Here is a 16549-nt window from a genome sequence, read left to right as displayed (position 1 = left end):
TTTTTATAACTACTCGATAAGTGATCCATTAAGTGTTGTTTAAAAATTGTCTTGTCAAGACATTGTTCTTGACAAATCCAGCATTTAACATTAAAGTTTAAATTATCAAAGAAATTAAAAGCGTGTTTGCGACATGGCTCATTATAATAACAAGGATTCTCGGTAGGCGATTTGCATTTAATTTCTGGTTTCCCCATAAATAACTTCATTTTTTTAACCTTTAAAGAGCTCGATTTTTGAGACGTCTTACGCTTACACATATCCTTTGACTTTTAAATGTAAAAACAATTATTATTTATAGAAATAGTTATTATTGCAAGTTTAGACACGTTTATTAGCTGTTTAAAGTATTTTGGGTGGGGCCAAAACCGCCAAGGGTATAAAGCGAAGGTCGCGAATTCGTTTCCCCATCTCGCAAATAACTAATTAGCATTTTAAACCGCTAAAAAACGAAAAAAACGAAAAAACGATATCAGAAGTAAATAAGTGGAAGTATTTGGTGGGGTTACACATTACCGCCGATATCTCGGTTCGACCTTGTCCGATCGTGACCAAACTTGTTGATTTGATAGACCGAGGCTTAGTGGTTGTGTACAGGTGTCGGGCGTCGAGGTCAAAGATTATCTTCAAGGTGAAATTGAAAACAAAAATATTTTCGATTTTTCCAAGGACAAAAATTTTTTTGGAAAATATTTTGGGGGTGTTATGGGGGGGGTTATGGCGGCCATCTTGGCGGCCATCTTGGAAAAAAGTGTTCATATTTAGTTACTCTCTACTCATGCGGCTCCAATAGAACGTTCTATACACTCTTTTTAGAAACGTTTACTGGGCGCCGATATTATCGTACAGAAAACCAACGAGCAAGCCCTTTACCGCAGAAATTTCATCCCCCCAAAACCAGTTTTTTCATCACCCTCCCCGTAGACTGTAAGGTGATGGCGGTCGATTGGGAAGGCGCGTTTACGAATCTATAAAATTGGTGTGGTGTGCTTTCCCCCTTTGGAGTTCGGAGGAGGTGAAGGTTTGGCCGGTTTTTCGTCTTAGAGAAATATATTTATCTGGCAAACCCGTAAGAAATTGAGAGCAGTCAATTTTCATTAGTAGCGTAGTTGCTAGCCTAGGCTTCACATATTTCCGGCTTTCCGCGCCTTTTTTCTTATTTTAAATGATTTTTGTAATAAATGTATGATGGCAAATAAGCAAAATTCTCGAAAATACTAGTCCCAAATCCACGTGTTTAAGATGAAACTTAGATCATGAAAATATCCTTAACCCCAAACATACTTCAACACCAAGGGTGCCTCCTACAACTCCTAAAAGGTACGTCTCTAAAATATTCATATAAAGACAGGACATAAGCCGAATTCTCTTAAACCAAAGAATAACAAAAGTTGTTAGTCCTGCTGAACCAGCTCTATAGTCTGTATGAAAAGTGACCGGTTATGGTCCACTTTTATAGAACGCTCTATTCGCTTATAATACATTTTTCCTAAATGGTCATTTAAACGCGTTTGACGTTACACGTAGAATCTAGTACACTTAATACGTTATTTATGGTCCTATAAACCACCATTTAGATTTTTTTTCCATACGGCCCGGTAAAGTGGCCCACTCTACTGTCTCTAGCCGATGACCCCAAAAGTGCCAGTCCGGGCTTGGCGGTGTACCTCTCTTTCACGGATTCAAGATATCGTCTTCTCCTTTGTTCGCGCGATGGCTACAAACGTTGTCATCTCCCACCAGGACCAACATTCGGTGACGTAATTATGAAATATTTGAAATGCTCGAATTCTCTCTTTTTACTTTGTTAAACAGTGACGGCTCTTAGCGGGTTATCGCTTCTCGGCCTTTTGGCTAAGATCAAAGTGTAGTATCTGTTTGCTCCTTTTTTCGAAGCCAAAGGCCGGGAATCGTACGCACCTGTAAAAGGAAGTATACTTACCTGCATTGCTGCTACCGTTCCTGTCATCTTGTTCCTGCCTGCCGCAGTCTTGGATCCACCGCCCGAGGGGTCGCCGTCCGGCGTCTCCCTAAGCCAACCATCGCTCCTGACGTCTCAACGTGATGCCATGTTACCGTCGTCGTCCAAGTTCCCGGACCAACAAGCTCCTGCTCTCGATCCGGTGTCCGCTTCCGCTCTCAAAGCCGCTTCAGCCCGAATAAGGCACGACGGTACCAATGTGGAAGCAATAGCTTTAGCTCTACTTGACCACGTTGGCCCGAGGAATGTCACCGTGTTTCAAATGGTGACGAAATCTGAAGTCCTAATCACTTTCCGGGATGCAACCAGCTTCCAGAAAGCCGTGGATAGCGGAATCGTGGTCGGTGGCAAACCGCTCGATGTCGTTGCTGTTGTCGACCCGGTGACATATATCACTGTTAAAGATGCCCCAAGCTGGTGGGAGATAGCCATATTCAAGAAGGCGCTTCGTTCCTGCTGTGACGTGATGTCGGAAACGTGGGAGACTTATCAATCAGGAGTCTTGAAAGACCTCCGTACTGGCACAAGGAGGCTTCAAGTTAGAATCAAGGGTCCAATCCCGAACCTGATGACCATTTGTGGACATCGAATTGAAATCACATATCGAGGTGTCCAGAAAATGTGTTTCTACTGTCACAAGGACACTCATCAGGTTCGGGATTGCCCGAAAAAGAAGAACAAGGCTCGTCAGCCTCCAGAGTCCAACGGAGAAGCCATCCCAGCTCCCAGCAACTCGACAACTTCCCCTTTGGGGGAGATACTTACCAACGCCATCTCTCGAGACCTGAAAGAAAAACCATCACGCACACCAGAAATACTTACCCAACCTAACGACTCCAAAACCTCTGACAGCAGCTTTTACCTGACAACACCTTCTCCAAAGACCGTAGATCCTCCAGCCAAAATTTGTTCCTTCGCCGAAGCCTTGAAATCACCACCACATCACGATGACCTAGAACCCGAAAGCGAACCCGAATCCATTGATTCTGACAACAACTCCAGACCCCGTTTTAATCCATTACAGTGGAATTATACCGATTCATCACAACTACATTTACATCTACTGAGGAAAACCGAACTTCAAGCCCTTCTTTCAAAAATCAACTCCAGAGCACCCGCACGTTCACTCATCCTAAACAAACGAGCAGAAGACCAAGTGAAACAAATCATCGAACTATTAAAAAACTATCCAAAGAGACGACGTAGTACAACTCCAGAAAAAGAAGTGAAAAAAGGCAAAAATATGTTTTAAATTTAATTTTAAAATTTTCACATAGTTTTTTACTCGATTTTTTATAATGGTTCTTTTTATCTTTTAACGAGTGTTCGCGATAATTTAAATTAAGTTAAAACGCGAACAAATGACTTGAATGTAATTTTTGTAACGAAACGAATCTTTTAATAAACTATTAAAAGTATCTGTTCTTATCAGCTTAATATCTGATACGGGTCCCATCGGGGCCCAAGATATTAAACTTATTTTTGGACGGCGGCGGAGTGGTCGGAGCTTGCTCCACCTCCGCCACGGGTCGGCTTGGTATTGCCGTAAATCCGGGATTGGCCCACTTCTCTCTTGAAATCAAAAATCAAACGCTCTTATAATGGCGCACTGCGCAACACATTATTTCCGGGCAATGTTATTTGGCTGTCTTTATATTTATTTCTTTATTATAATATATTGCCCCTCTGACGTCATAAGTGGTAAAATCCTTATTGTCGAATAGTTAATAATGAAGAATCGGAAAGATTCCAGTTTTTTAATTTTCTTTTACCTAGTTATACACTCTTTTTCGCGGTATTTTCACGGAGGATAGGAAGGGAGGCGAAGTAGGAGGGATGAATGGCGGCAAGATTGCGGCAGCTACGCTACGTCTAGCCGCCATTTTCCCGAAATTTTCCCGCCGCTAAGCTTCTTACAAGGATGCTGCCGCGTTCATCCCACCTACTTCGCCTCCTTTCCTATCCTCCTTGGTATTTTCCTGGGCGCGTCCATGCTTGGTTTTCCCCCTTTCAGTCCTATCCTCCATTATGGATACCCAAGGAGTGGATGCTAGACTCCCCGCTAAGGGCAGAGGCAATGGCCGACGAGCGGGAGGCAAGTAAGAGGGGTAAAATAAAGGCGCGAAAAGAGGTTGTTCTGTGTTATTCCTGTGGTTTTATTCGTAACCCAAGGTTCGTAAATCGTGCATGTTCTAAGTGGTTGGCTGAAGGAACCGGTTTTCATAACGTAAATTCGCGGGTTTCGGTATGGTGGGTAGAGACAGCGCGCCCCTCATTTTTACGTTATTGGGTTCCAGCCAAGATGTTCCGCGTAAAGAGAAAACACGAAATAAGCCCCTCTCCATTTTTTTTCTCTTCCCGTCTTCCGTGGACAGTGAGTCGCCGCCGGGGGCCCGCCGCCCGCGGCGGCCATGGCTTCGCCCATGCGACGGCTACATTACCAAGATATAAAATGGCAAGGCTTATTTTTGGTAAGTACAAAATCATTTATTATATATTGCTCTATAATTAACTATATTTGGAATTAAATATTTTTGTTCTATTTATCTCAAAGTCATGATTATTCCTAACATTAATAGTATTAAACTTAATATGATATATCTTTTGTTAAAGTAGATTAGGAATTTATAATTTTAATATTTATAGAGGAGTTCGGATTTAAAATGTTATATTTTTCTAATAATGATCTCAAAGATCTGACTTTTGAAATGTTTGTTACTTTTTCTAAGTATCAATAAAACATGACATTAAATTTATATTGTGCCAAGGTTCATTTTTATATTTTACATAAACTATATCACCTAAAACAATTAATAGATAAAAGTTAGCTATATTATTTTGTTTAAAAAATATATCTCTGTCTCCGTTTTATTATTTAATTTCGTGGTTTGTTTTGATATTTTGTATTTTTGGGTTACTCCCCTAATCCATGCGGCTGTCCCATGATAAAACCTTATATGAAACATTTTCCAAAAGTCCTTTTTTTAGATTCAACTAGTTAAATTACATTTAAGATTAAAATTTAGAACAAAAAATATATTTCACAATTAGAATTTGTTAATAAAATTTTAACTTTGGACTTAATTCCAAAACCAGAAAAGGCCATTTCAGAGTGGGTTTTACCGCGGAAATGTTTTTGTTTAGAGATTAACGTTAGTTAGTTAGTTAGTTAGTTAGTTAGTTAGTTAGTTAGTTAGTTAGTTAGTTAGTTAGTTAGTTAGTAAGTAAGTAAGTAAGTAAGTAAGTTAGTACTATTTTAAGTACAAGCCTTAAGTAGAATAAAATAAAAACCAATTTTCTCGCCATTTTATTTTGTTCAATTTTGATACTAACATGTATTTTATTCACGGGAAGATGCTGCCAGTTGTTAAAAATAGGCCAAGAGTTGACCGAAATAATATTATCGTCTGGGCGAACTTTTAATTGCATAAAAAAAGCAGCGTCAAAATGGTAGGATGAAGGTATTTTCCTGTTAAAAGACGCAAATCCCATCCCGCGAAAATAAATGAGTAGCCAACGGCACGCGGTGTTCCCAGGTGGTCTCCCTCCCAAGTACTGACCGCGCTCGACGCTGCTTAACTTCGGTGATCAGACGAGAACCGGTGTATTCAGCGTGATATGGCCGTTGCCGATAGAATGTAATTGATAGCGGTGGACAAGCCGCGACTAGCCAGGTCCTGGTAGGTTGGTGATCGCCGAGGGCCACCGGCTGCATGCGGCTCCAATAGAACGTTCTATACACTCTTTTTAGAAACGTTTACTGGGCGCCGATATTATCGTACAGAAAACCAACGAGCAAGCCCTTTACCGCAGAAATTTCATCCCCCCAAAACCAGTTTTTTCATCACCCTCCCCGTAGACTGTAAGGTGATGGCGGTCGATTGGGAAGGCGCGTTTACGAATCTATAAAATTGGTGTGGTGTGCTTTCCCCCTTTGGAGTTCGGAGGAGGTGAAGGTTTGGCCGGTTTTTCGTCTTAGAGAAATATATTTATCTGGCAAACCCGTAAGAAATTGAGAGCAGTCAATTTTCATTAGTAGCGTAGTTGCTAGCCTAGGCTTCACATATTTCCGGCTTTCCGCGCCTTTTTTCTTATTTTAAATGATTTTTGTAATAAATGTATGATGGCAAATAAGCAAAATTCTCGAAAATACTAGTCCCAAATCCACGTGTTTAAGATGAAACTTAGATCATGAAAATATCCTTAACCCCAAACATACTTCAACACCAAGGGTGCCTCCTACAACTCCTAAAAGGTACGTCTCTAAAATATTCATATAAAGACAGGACATAAGCCGAATTATCTTAAACCAAAGAATAACAAAAGTTGTTAGTCCTGCTGAACCAGCTCTATAGTCTGTATGAAAAGTGACCGGTTATGGTCCACTTTTATAGAACGCTCTATTCGCTTATAATAAATTTTTCCTAAATGGTCATTTAAACGCGTTTGACGTTACACGTAGAATCTAGTACACTTAATACGTTATTTATGGTCCTATAAACCACCATTTAGATTTTTTTTCCATACGGCCCGGTAAAGTGGCCCACTCTACTGTCTCTAGCCGATGACCCCAAAAGTGCCAGTCCGGGCTTGGCGGTGTACCTCTCTTTCACGGATTCAAGATATCGTCTTCTCCTTTGTTCGCGCGATGGCTACAAACGTTGTCATCTCCCACCAGGACCAACATTCGGTGACGTAATTATGAAATATTTGAAATGCTCGAATTCTCTCTTTTTACTTTGTTAAACAGTGACGGCTCTTAGCGGGTTATCGCTTCTCGGCCTTTTGGCTAAGATCAAAGTGTAGTATCTGTTTCCAATAGTGCTATATGGAGATCTTAGTCGGGGGGCGAGAAGTGTTTTTCCGCCCTTCGGCCTGTTCCTGTGCTGCCACTTACCTGCCGTGCTGTTGCCTGTGTTCCAGAACATCACTCTGTGCTGATCCGCTCATCTGACGTCGCTCCTTTCAGGAGCTCGGCTCTGCCAGCGACAACCTCCTAGCCTTGATGGCTACGGAGGAAAAAAAGAGAACGGCTCGACTGGAAGTCGATGCTGGTTTTCTCGATGTTGCCCGTACGATCTACGACAACCTAGGACCCAAGAGTATTGATACTCTGCAACCTGTTGGTAAGGGAGTATTCTTACTAACCTTTACATCCCTGACTTTTCTGCATCAAGCTTTAACCTGTGCCGACCTGAAAACGAACAACGAAACCTGGAAACTTACCTGTGTTGAAGAAGATGGACAGTGGATCATAATTAAGAACTTACCCAAATGGATCCAGTGGGATTCGGTATTAACAACCCTAAAACAATATGGTGATGTAAAATCATATCGTTTCGACGAGTACCCTCAACTAAAGGGAGTAAAAAACGGTGACCGTTCGGTCAAAATTTTAATGAAAAAATCTATCCCAAATGTACTGCATTTCGGACGTTGTAGGGCCTTGGTTTACTACAGAGGCGTTATAAAAAAATGTTTCTTTTGTGACGAGGAGGGACATACGGTGTCCACATGCGACCAAAAGAAAGCCACAATGGAAGCAAGACGCCAGACTCTACCTGAGGGCCAGGGATCTTCTTCACCTAATGAGACTGAGAACCAGCAAGAGACAGCCACCAAAGAAATTTCACCCACAAAGCCTATTCCCCAGACAGTTGCCGTTCCTAGACAACCAGACCAAGTGGTTTGAGCCATCGAAACAGCACCAGAACCAGCCATTAAACCAAAACCAGAACCAGTCAGCCAACCAGAACCACAACGAGAAGTAAACCTTTCAGAGAGTAGTGATGACGACGACACCGAGACTAGCCCTAGATGGGATCCAGCAACCTGGTCTGTGGGCATAGAGCCGGACCTCACAAAACTAACAAAACCTGAACTCCAAATCCTTTACGAAAGAGTCAACCGGGAGCCTCCAACCCGAATCGACTCCATTAACTGGGCTATTGACAACCTCCTAGACAACATCCTTTCCACCATCAAGAACTATCCGAAGCGCCGTCTCAGTATTACTCCAACAAAAAAAGCCAAGAAAGGAAAATCTACAAGTTGAAGATTTAATTTTAAATTTTAAACTTAACCTCGTTTTTAACTCTTTGAACTTTTTATAATATTGACTGATTGACCTGCTCTAATTTAAAATAATTTAAAAAAGCAGGAAAAAAATATATTGACAAGGGTACTGTAACCAAGTTTTTTAATAAACAAATTCAGTATCTGTTCTTATCAGCTTAATATCTGATACGGGTCCCATCGGGGCCCAAGATATTAAACTTATTTTTGGACGGCGGCGGAGTGGTCGGAGCTTGCTCCACCTCCGCCACGGGTCGGCCTGGTATTGCAGTAAATCCGGGATTGGCCCACTTCTCTCTTGAAATCAAAAATCAAACGCTCTTATAATGGCGCACTGCGCAACACAGTATTTCCGGGCAATGTTATTTGGCTGTCTTTATATTTATTTCTTTATTATAATATATTGCCCCTCTGACGTCATAAGTGGTAAAATCCTTATTGTCGAATAGTTAATAATGAAGAATCGGAAAGATTCCAGTTTTTTAATTTTCTTTTACCTAGTTATACACTCTTTTTCGCGGTATTTTCACGGAGGATAGGAAGGGAGGCGAAGTAGGAGGGATGAATGGCGGCAAGATTGCGGCAGCTACGCTACGTCTAGCCGCCATTTTCCCGAAATTTTCCCGCCGCTAAGCTTCTTACAAGGATGCTGCCGCGTTCATCCCACCTACTTCGCCTCCTTTCCTATCCTCCTTGGTATTTTCCTGGGCGCGTCCATGCTTGGTTTTCCCCCTTTCAGTCCTATCCTCCATTATGGATACCCAAGGAGTGGATGCTAGACTCCCCGCTAAGGGCAGAGGCAATGGCCGACGAGCGGGAGGCAAGTAAGAGGGGTAAAATAAAGGCGCGAAAAGAGGTTGTTCTGTGTTATTCCTGTGGTTTTATTCGTAACCCAAGGTTCGTAAATCGTGCATGTTCTAAGTGGTTGGCTGAAGGAACCGGTTTTCATAACGTAAATTCGCGGGTTTCGGTATGGTGGGTAGAGACAGCGCGCCCCTCATTTTTACGTTATTGGGTTCCAGCCAAGATGTTCCGCGTAAAGAGAAAACACGAAATAAGCCCCTCTCCATTTTTTTTCTCTTCCCGTCTTCCGTGGACAGTGAGTCGCCGCCGGGGGCCCGCCGCCCGCGGCGGCCATGGCTTCGCCCATGCGACGGCTACATTACCAAGATATAAAATGGCAAGGCTTATTTTTGGTAAGTACAAAATCATTTATTATATATTGCTCTATAATTAACTATATTTGGAATTAAATATTTTTGTTCTATTTATCTCAAAGTCATGATTATTCCTAACATTAATAGTATTAAACTTAATATGATATATCTTTTGTTAAAGTAGATTAGGAATTTATAATTTTAATATTTATAGAGGAGTTCGGATTTAAAATGTTATATTTTTCTAATAATGATCTCAAAGATCTGACTTTTGAAATGTTTGTTACTTTTTCTAAGTATCAATAAAACATGACATTAAATTTATATTGTGCCAAGGTTCATTTTTATATTTTACATAAACTATATCACCTAAAACAATTAATAGATAAAAGTTAGCTATATTATTTTGTTTAAAAAATATATCTCTGTCTCCGTTTTATTATTTAATTTCGTGGTTTGTTTTGATATTTTGTATTTTTGGGTTACTCCCCTAATCCATGCGGCTGTCCCATGATAAAACCTTATATGAAACATTTTCCAAAAGTCCTTTTTTTAGATTCAACTAGTTAAATTACATTTAAGATTAAAATTTAGAACAAAAAATATATTTCACAATTAGAATTTGTTAATAAAATTTTAACTTTGGACTTAATTCCAAAACCAGAAAAGGCCATTTCAGAGTGGGTTTTACCGCGGAAATGTTTTTGTTTAGAGATTAACGTTAGTTAGTTAGTTAGTTAGTTAGTTAGTTAGTTAGTTAGTTAGTTAGTTAGTTAGTTAGTTAGTTAGTTAGTTAGTAAGTAAGTAAGTAAGTAAGTAAGTTAGTACTATTTTAAGTACAAGCCTTAAGTAGAATAAAATAAAAACCAATTTTCTCGCCATTTTATTTTGTTCAATTTTGATACTAACATGTATTTTATTCACGGGAAGATGCTGCCAGTTGTTAAAAATAGGCCAAGAGTTGACCGAAATAATATTATCGTCTGGGCGAACTTTTAATTGCATAAAAAAGCAGCGTCAAAATGGTAGGATGAAGGTATTTTCCTGTTAAAAGACGCAAATCCCATCCCGCGAAAATAAATGAGTAGCCAACGGCACGCGGTGTTCCCAGGTGGTCTCCCTCCCAAGTACTGACCGCGCTCGACGCTGCTTAACTTCGGTGATCAGACGAGAACCGGTGTATTCAGCGTGATATGGCCGTTGCCGATAGAATGTAATTGATAGCGGTGGACAAGCCGCGACTAGCCAGGTCCTGGTAGGTTGGTGATCGCCGAGGGCCACCGGCTGCATGCGGCTCCAATAGAACGTTCTATACACTCTTTTTAGAAACGTTTACTGGGCGCCGATATTATCGTACAGAAAACCAACGAGCAAGCCCTTTACCGCAGAAATTTCATCCCCCCAAAACCAGTTTTTTCATCACCCTCCCCGTAGACTGTAAGGTGATGGCGGTCGATTGGGAAGGCGCGTTTACGAATCTATAAAATTGGTGTGGTGTGCTTTCCCCCTTTGGAGTTCGGAGGAGGTGAAGGTTTGGCCGGTTTTTCGTCTTAGAGAAATATATTTATCTGGCAAACCCGTAAGAAATTGAGAGCAGTCAATTTTCATTAGTAGCGTAGTTGCTAGCCTAGGCTTCACATATTTCCGGCTTTCCGCGCCTTTTTTCTTATTTTAAATGATTTTTGTAATAAATGTATGATGGCAAATAAGCAAAATTCTCGAAAATACTAGTCCCAAATCCACGTGTTTAAGATGAAACTTAGATCATGAAAATATCCTTAACCCCAAACATACTTCAACACCAAGGGTGCCTCCTACAACTCCTAAAAGGTACGTCTCTAAAATATTCATATAAAGACAGGACATAAGCCGAATTCTCTTAAACCAAAGAATAACAAAAGTTGTTAGTCCTGCTGAACCAGCTCTATAGTCTGTATGAAAAGTGACCGGTTATGGTCCACTTTTATAGAACGCTCTATTCGCTTATAATAAATTTTTCCTAAATGGTCATTTAAACGCGTTTGACGTTACACGTAGAATCTAGTACACTTAATACGTTATTTATGGTCCTATAAACCACCATTTAGATTTTTTTTCCATACGGCCCGGTAAAGTGGCCCACTCTACTGTCTCTAGCCGATGACCCCAAAAGTGCCAGTCCGGGCTTGGCGGTGTACCTCTCTTTCACGGATTCAAGATATCGTCTTCTCCTTTGTTCGCGCGATGGCTACAAACGTTGTCATCTCCCACCAGGACCAACATTCGGTGACGTAATTATGAAATATTTGAAATGCTCGAATTCTCTCTTTTTACTTTGTTAAACAGTGACGGCTCTTAGCGGGTTATCGCTTCTCGGCCTTTTGGCTAAGATCAAAGTGTAGTATCTGTTTCCAATAGTGCTATATGGAGATCTTAGTCGGGGGGCGAGAAGTGTTTTTCCGCCCTTCGGCCTGTTCCTGTGCTGCCACTTACCTGCCGTGCTGTTGCCTGTGTTCCAGAACATCACTCTGTGCTGATCCGCTCATCTGACGTCGCTCCTTTCAGGAGCTCGGCTCTGCCAGCGACAACCTCCTAGCCTTGATGGCTACGGAGGAAAAAAAGAGAACGGCTCGACTGGAAGTCGATGCTGGTTTTCTCGATGTTGCCCGTACGATCTACGACAACCTAGGACCCAAGAGTATTGATACTCTGCAACCTGTTGGTAAGGGAGTATTCTTACTAACCTTTACATCCCTGACTTTTCTGCATCAAGCTTTAACCTGTGCCGACCTGAAAACGAACAACGAAACCTGGAAACTTACCTGTGTTGAAGAAGATGGACAGTGGATCATAATTAAGAACTTACCCAAATGGATCCAGTGGGATTCGGTATTAACAACCCTAAAACAATATGGTGATGTAAAATCATATCGTTTCGACGAGTACCCTCAACTAAAGGGAGTAAAAAACGGTGACCGTTCGGTCAAAATTTTAATGAAAAAATCTATCCCAAATGTACTGCATTTCGGACGTTGTAGGGCCTTGGTTTACTACAGAGGCGTTATAAAAAAATGTTTCTTTTGTGACGAGGAGGGACATACGGTGTCCACATGCGACCAAAAGAAAGCCACAATGGAAGCAAGACGCCAGACTCTACCTGAGGGCCAGGGATCTTCTTCACCTAATGAGACTGAGAACCAGCAAGAGACAGCCACCAAAGAAATTTCACCCACAAAGCCTATTCCCCAGACAGTTGCCGTTCCTAGACAACCAGACCAAGTGGTTTGAGCCATCGAAACAGCACCAGAACCAGCCATTAAACCAAAACCAGAACCAGTCAGCCAACCAGAACCACAACGAGAAGTAAACCTTTCAGAGAGTAGTGATGACGACGACACCGAGACTAGCCCTAGATGGGATCCAGCAACCTGGTCTGTGGGCATAGAGCCGGACCTCACAAAACTAACAAAACCTGAACTCCAAATCCTTTACGAAAGAGTCAACCGGGAGCCTCCAACCCGAATCGACTCCATTAACTGGGCTATTGACAACCTCCTAGACAACATCCTTTCCACCATCAAGAACTATCCGAAGCGCCGTCTCAGTATTACTCCAACAAAAAAAGCCAAGAAAGGAAAATCTACAAGTTGAAGATTTAATTTTAAATTTTAAACTTAACCTCGTTTTTAACTCTTTGAACTTTTTATAATATTGACTGATTGACCTGCTCTAATTTAAAATAATTTAAAAAAGCAGGAAAAAAATATATTGACAAGGGTACTGTAACCAAGTTTTTTAATAAACAAATTCAGTATCTGTTCTTATCAGCTTAATATCTGATACGGGTCCCATCGGGGCCCAAGATATTAAACTTATTTTTGGACGGCGGCGGAGTGGTCGGAGCTTGCTCCACCTCCGCCACGGGTCGGCCTGGTATTGCAGTAAATCCGGGATTGGCCCACTTCTCTCTTGAAATCAAAAATCAAACGCTCTTATAATGGCGCACTGCGCAACACAGTATTTCCGGGCAATGTTATTTGGCTGTCTTTATATTTATTTCTTTATTATAATATATTGCCCCTCTGACGTCATAAGTGGTAAAATCCTTATTGTCGAATAGTTAATAATGAAGAATCGGAAAGATTCCAGTTTTTTAATTTTCTTTTACCTAGTTATACACTCTTTTTCGCGGTATTTTCACGGAGGATAGGAAGGGAGGCGAAGTAGGAGGGATGAATGGCGGCAAGATTGCGGCAGCTACGCTACGTCTAGCCGCCATTTTCCCGAAATTTTCCCGCCGCTAAGCTTCTTACAAGGATGCTGCCGCGTTCATCCCACCTACTTCGCCTCCTTTCCTATCCTCCTTGGTATTTTCCTGGGCGCGTCCATGCTTGGTTTTCCCCCTTTCAGTCCTATCCTCCATTATGGATACCCAAGGAGTGGATGCTAGACTCCCCGCTAAGGGCAGAGGCAATGGCCGACGAGCGGGAGGCAAGTAAGAGGGGTAAAATAAAGGCGCGAAAAGAGGTTGTTCTGTGTTATTCCTGTGGTTTTATTCGTAACCCAAGGTTCGTAAATCGTGCATGTTCTAAGTGGTTGGCTGAAGGAACCGGTTTTCATAACGTAAATTCGCGGGTTTCGGTATGGTGGGTAGAGACAGCGCGCCCCTCATTTTTACGTTATTGGGTTCCAGCCAAGATGTTCCGCGTAAAGAGAAAACACGAAATAAGCCCCTCTCCATTTTTTTTCTCTTCCCGTCTTCCGTGGACAGTGAGTCGCCGCCGGGGGCCCGCCGCCCGCGGCGGCCATGGCTTCGCCCATGCGACGGCTACATTACCAAGATATAAAATGGCAAGGCTTATTTTTGGTAAGTACAAAATCATTTATTATATATTGCTCTATAATTAACTATATTTGGAATTAAATATTTTTGTTCTATTTATCTCAAAGTCATGATTATTCCTAACATTAATAGTATTAAACTTAATATGATATATCTTTTGTTAAAGTAGATTAGGAATTTATAATTTTAATATTTATAGAGGAGTTCGGATTTAAAATGTTATATTTTTCTAATAATGATCTCAAAGATCTGACTTTTGAAATGTTTGTTACTTTTTCTAAGTATCAATAAAACATGACATTAAATTTATATTGTGCCAAGGTTCATTTTTATATTTTACATAAACTATATCACCTAAAACAATTAATAGATAAAAGTTAGCTATATTATTTTGTTTAAAAAATATATCTCTGTCTCCGTTTTATTATTTAATTTCGTGGTTTGTTTTGATATTTTGTATTTTTGGGTTACTCCCCTAATCCATGCGGCTGTCCCATGATAAAACCTTATATGAAACATTTTCCAAAAGTCCTTTTTTTAGATTCAACTAGTTAAATTACATTTAAGATTAAAATTTAGAACAAAAAATATATTTCACAATTAGAATTTGTTAATAAAATTTTAACTTTGGACTTAATTCCAAAACCAGAAAAGGCCATTTCAGAGTGGGTTTTACCGCGGAAATGTTTTTGTTTAGAGATTAACGTTAGTTAGTTAGTTAGTTAGTTAGTTAGTTAGTTAGTTAGTTAGTTAGTTAGTTAGTTAGTTAGTTAGTTAGTTAGTTAGTTAGTTAGTTAGTTAGTTAGTTAGTTAGTTAGTTAGTTAGTTAGTTAGTTAGTTAGTTAGTAAGTAAGTAAGTAAGTAAGTAAGTTAGTACTATTTTAAGTACAAGCCTTAAGTAGAATAAAATAAAAACCAATTTTCTCGCCATTTTATTTTGTTCAATTTTGATACTAACATGTATTTTATTCACGGGAAGATGCTGCCAGTTGTTAAAAATAGGCCAAGAGTTGACCGAAATAATATTATCGTCTGGGCGAACTTTTAATTGCATAAAAAAAGCAGCGTCAAAATGGTAGGATGAAGGTATTTTCCTGTTAAAAGACGCAAATCCCATCCCGCGAAAATAAATGAGTAGCCAACGGCACGCGGTGTTCCCAGGTGGTCTCCCTCCCAAGTACTGACCGCGCTCGACGCTGCTTAACTTCGGTGATCAGACGAGAACCGGTGTATTCAGCGTGATATGGCCGTTGCCGATAGAATGTAATTGATAGCGGTGGACAAGCCGCGACTAGCCAGGTCCTGGTAGGTTGGTGATCGCCGATGGCCACCGGCTGCATGCGGCTCCAATAGAACGTTCTATACACTCTTTTTAGAAACGTTTACTGGGCGCCGATATTATCGTACAGAAAACCAACGAGCAAGCCCTTTACCGCAGAAATTTCATCCCCCTAAAACCAGTTTTTTACGAATCTATAAAATTGGTGTGGTGTGCTTTCCCCCTTTGGAGTTCGGAGGAGGTGAAGGTTTGGCCGGTTTTTCGTCTTAGAGAAATATATTTATCTGGCAAACCCGTAAGAAATTGAGAGCAGTCAATTTTTATTAGTAGCGTAGTTGCTAGCCTAGGCTTCACATATTTCCGGCTTTCCGCGCTTTTTTTCTTATTTTAAATGATTTTTGTAATAAATGTATGATGGCAAATAAGCAAAATTCTCGAAAATACTAGTCCCAAATCCACGTGTTTAAGATGAAACTTAGATCATGAAAATATCCTTAACCCCAAACATACTTCAACACCAAGGGTGCCTCCTACAACTCCTAAAAGGTACGTCTCTAAAATATTCATATAAAGACAGGACATAAGCCGAATTCTCTTAAACCAAAGAATAACAAAAGTTGTTAGTCCTGCTGAACCAGCTCTATAGTCTGTATGAAAAGTGACCGGTTATGGTCCACTTTTATAGAACGCTCTATTCGCTTATAATAAATTTTTCCTAAATGGTCATTTAAACGCGTTTGACGTTTCACGTAGAATCTAGTACACTTAATACGTTATTTATGGTCCTATAAACCACCATTTAGATTTTTTTCCATACGGCCCGGTAAAGTGGCCCACTCTACTGTCTCTAGCCGATGACCCCAAAAGTGCCAGTCCGGGCCTGGCGGTGTACCTCTCTTTCACGGATTCAAGATATCGTCTTCTCCTTTGTTCGCGCGATGGCTACAAACGTTGTCACCAGGACCAACATTCGGTGACGTAATTATGAAATATTTGAAATGCTCAAATTCTCTCTTTTTACTTTGTTAAACAGTGACGGCTCCTAGCGGGTTATCGCTTCTCGGCCTTTTGGCTAAGATCAAAGTGTTGTATCTGTTTCCAATAGTCCTATACCGAGATCTTAGTCGGGGGGCGAGAAGTGTATTTACGCCTTTAAGGCGAGTGTTCCTGCTTGTCTTGCCTGCCACGCTGCCTCGCCAGAAGTTGCCGTTCCAGTTCCAGCTCCAATACCAGTT

General features: G+C 40.8%; 6 non-coding genes and 4 pseudogenes across 6 annotated transcripts; 7 read left to right on the top strand and 3 right to left on the bottom strand.

Moving 5' to 3' along the window:
* The first annotated feature begins 1834 nt into the window (after positions 1-1834).
* On the top strand, positions 1835-1901 carry LOC149937920 (U2 spliceosomal RNA; annotated as a pseudogene).
* Positions 1902-3374: 1473 nt separating this feature from the next.
* LOC149937919 (U2 spliceosomal RNA) lies at positions 3375-3552 on the top strand (annotated as a pseudogene).
* Positions 3553-5492: 1940 nt separating this feature from the next.
* On the bottom strand, positions 5493-5611 carry LOC149937918 (5S ribosomal RNA). The gene has a single exon (XR_016481821.1). It is a non-coding gene; the product is annotated as a 5S ribosomal RNA (ribosomal RNA).
* A 1139-nt stretch (positions 5612-6750) lies between these two features.
* LOC149937917 (U2 spliceosomal RNA) lies at positions 6751-6928 on the top strand (annotated as a pseudogene).
* Positions 6929-8167: 1239 nt separating this feature from the next.
* On the top strand, positions 8168-8352 carry LOC149937916 (U2 spliceosomal RNA). The gene has a single exon (XR_016481692.1). It is a non-coding gene; the product is annotated as a U2 spliceosomal RNA (small nuclear RNA).
* A 1947-nt stretch (positions 8353-10299) lies between these two features.
* On the bottom strand, positions 10300-10418 carry LOC149937915 (5S ribosomal RNA). The gene has a single exon (XR_016481820.1). It is a non-coding gene; the product is annotated as a 5S ribosomal RNA (ribosomal RNA).
* Positions 10419-11557: 1139 nt separating this feature from the next.
* Positions 11558-11735, top strand: LOC149937914 (U2 spliceosomal RNA; annotated as a pseudogene).
* A 1239-nt stretch (positions 11736-12974) lies between these two features.
* On the top strand, positions 12975-13159 carry LOC149937913 (U2 spliceosomal RNA). Its single transcript, XR_016481691.1, has one exon. It is a non-coding gene; the product is annotated as a U2 spliceosomal RNA (small nuclear RNA).
* A 2012-nt stretch (positions 13160-15171) lies between these two features.
* On the bottom strand, positions 15172-15290 carry LOC149937912 (5S ribosomal RNA). Its single transcript, XR_016481819.1, has one exon. It is a non-coding gene; the product is annotated as a 5S ribosomal RNA (ribosomal RNA).
* Positions 15291-16366: 1076 nt separating this feature from the next.
* On the top strand, positions 16367-16549 carry LOC149937911 (U2 spliceosomal RNA). Its single transcript, XR_016481779.1, has one exon. It is a non-coding gene; the product is annotated as a U2 spliceosomal RNA (small nuclear RNA).

Source organism: Leiobunum rupestre, chromosome 6 (genome assembly GCF_980474605.1).
Source record: "Leiobunum rupestre chromosome 6, qqLeiRupe1.1.hap1, whole genome shotgun sequence".
In the NCBI taxonomy this organism is placed as follows: Eukaryota; Metazoa; Arthropoda; class Arachnida; order Opiliones; family Sclerosomatidae; genus Leiobunum; species Leiobunum rupestre.
Note: the sequence above shows the minus strand (reverse complement) of the source record. Positions and strands in the feature narration are given on the sequence as shown.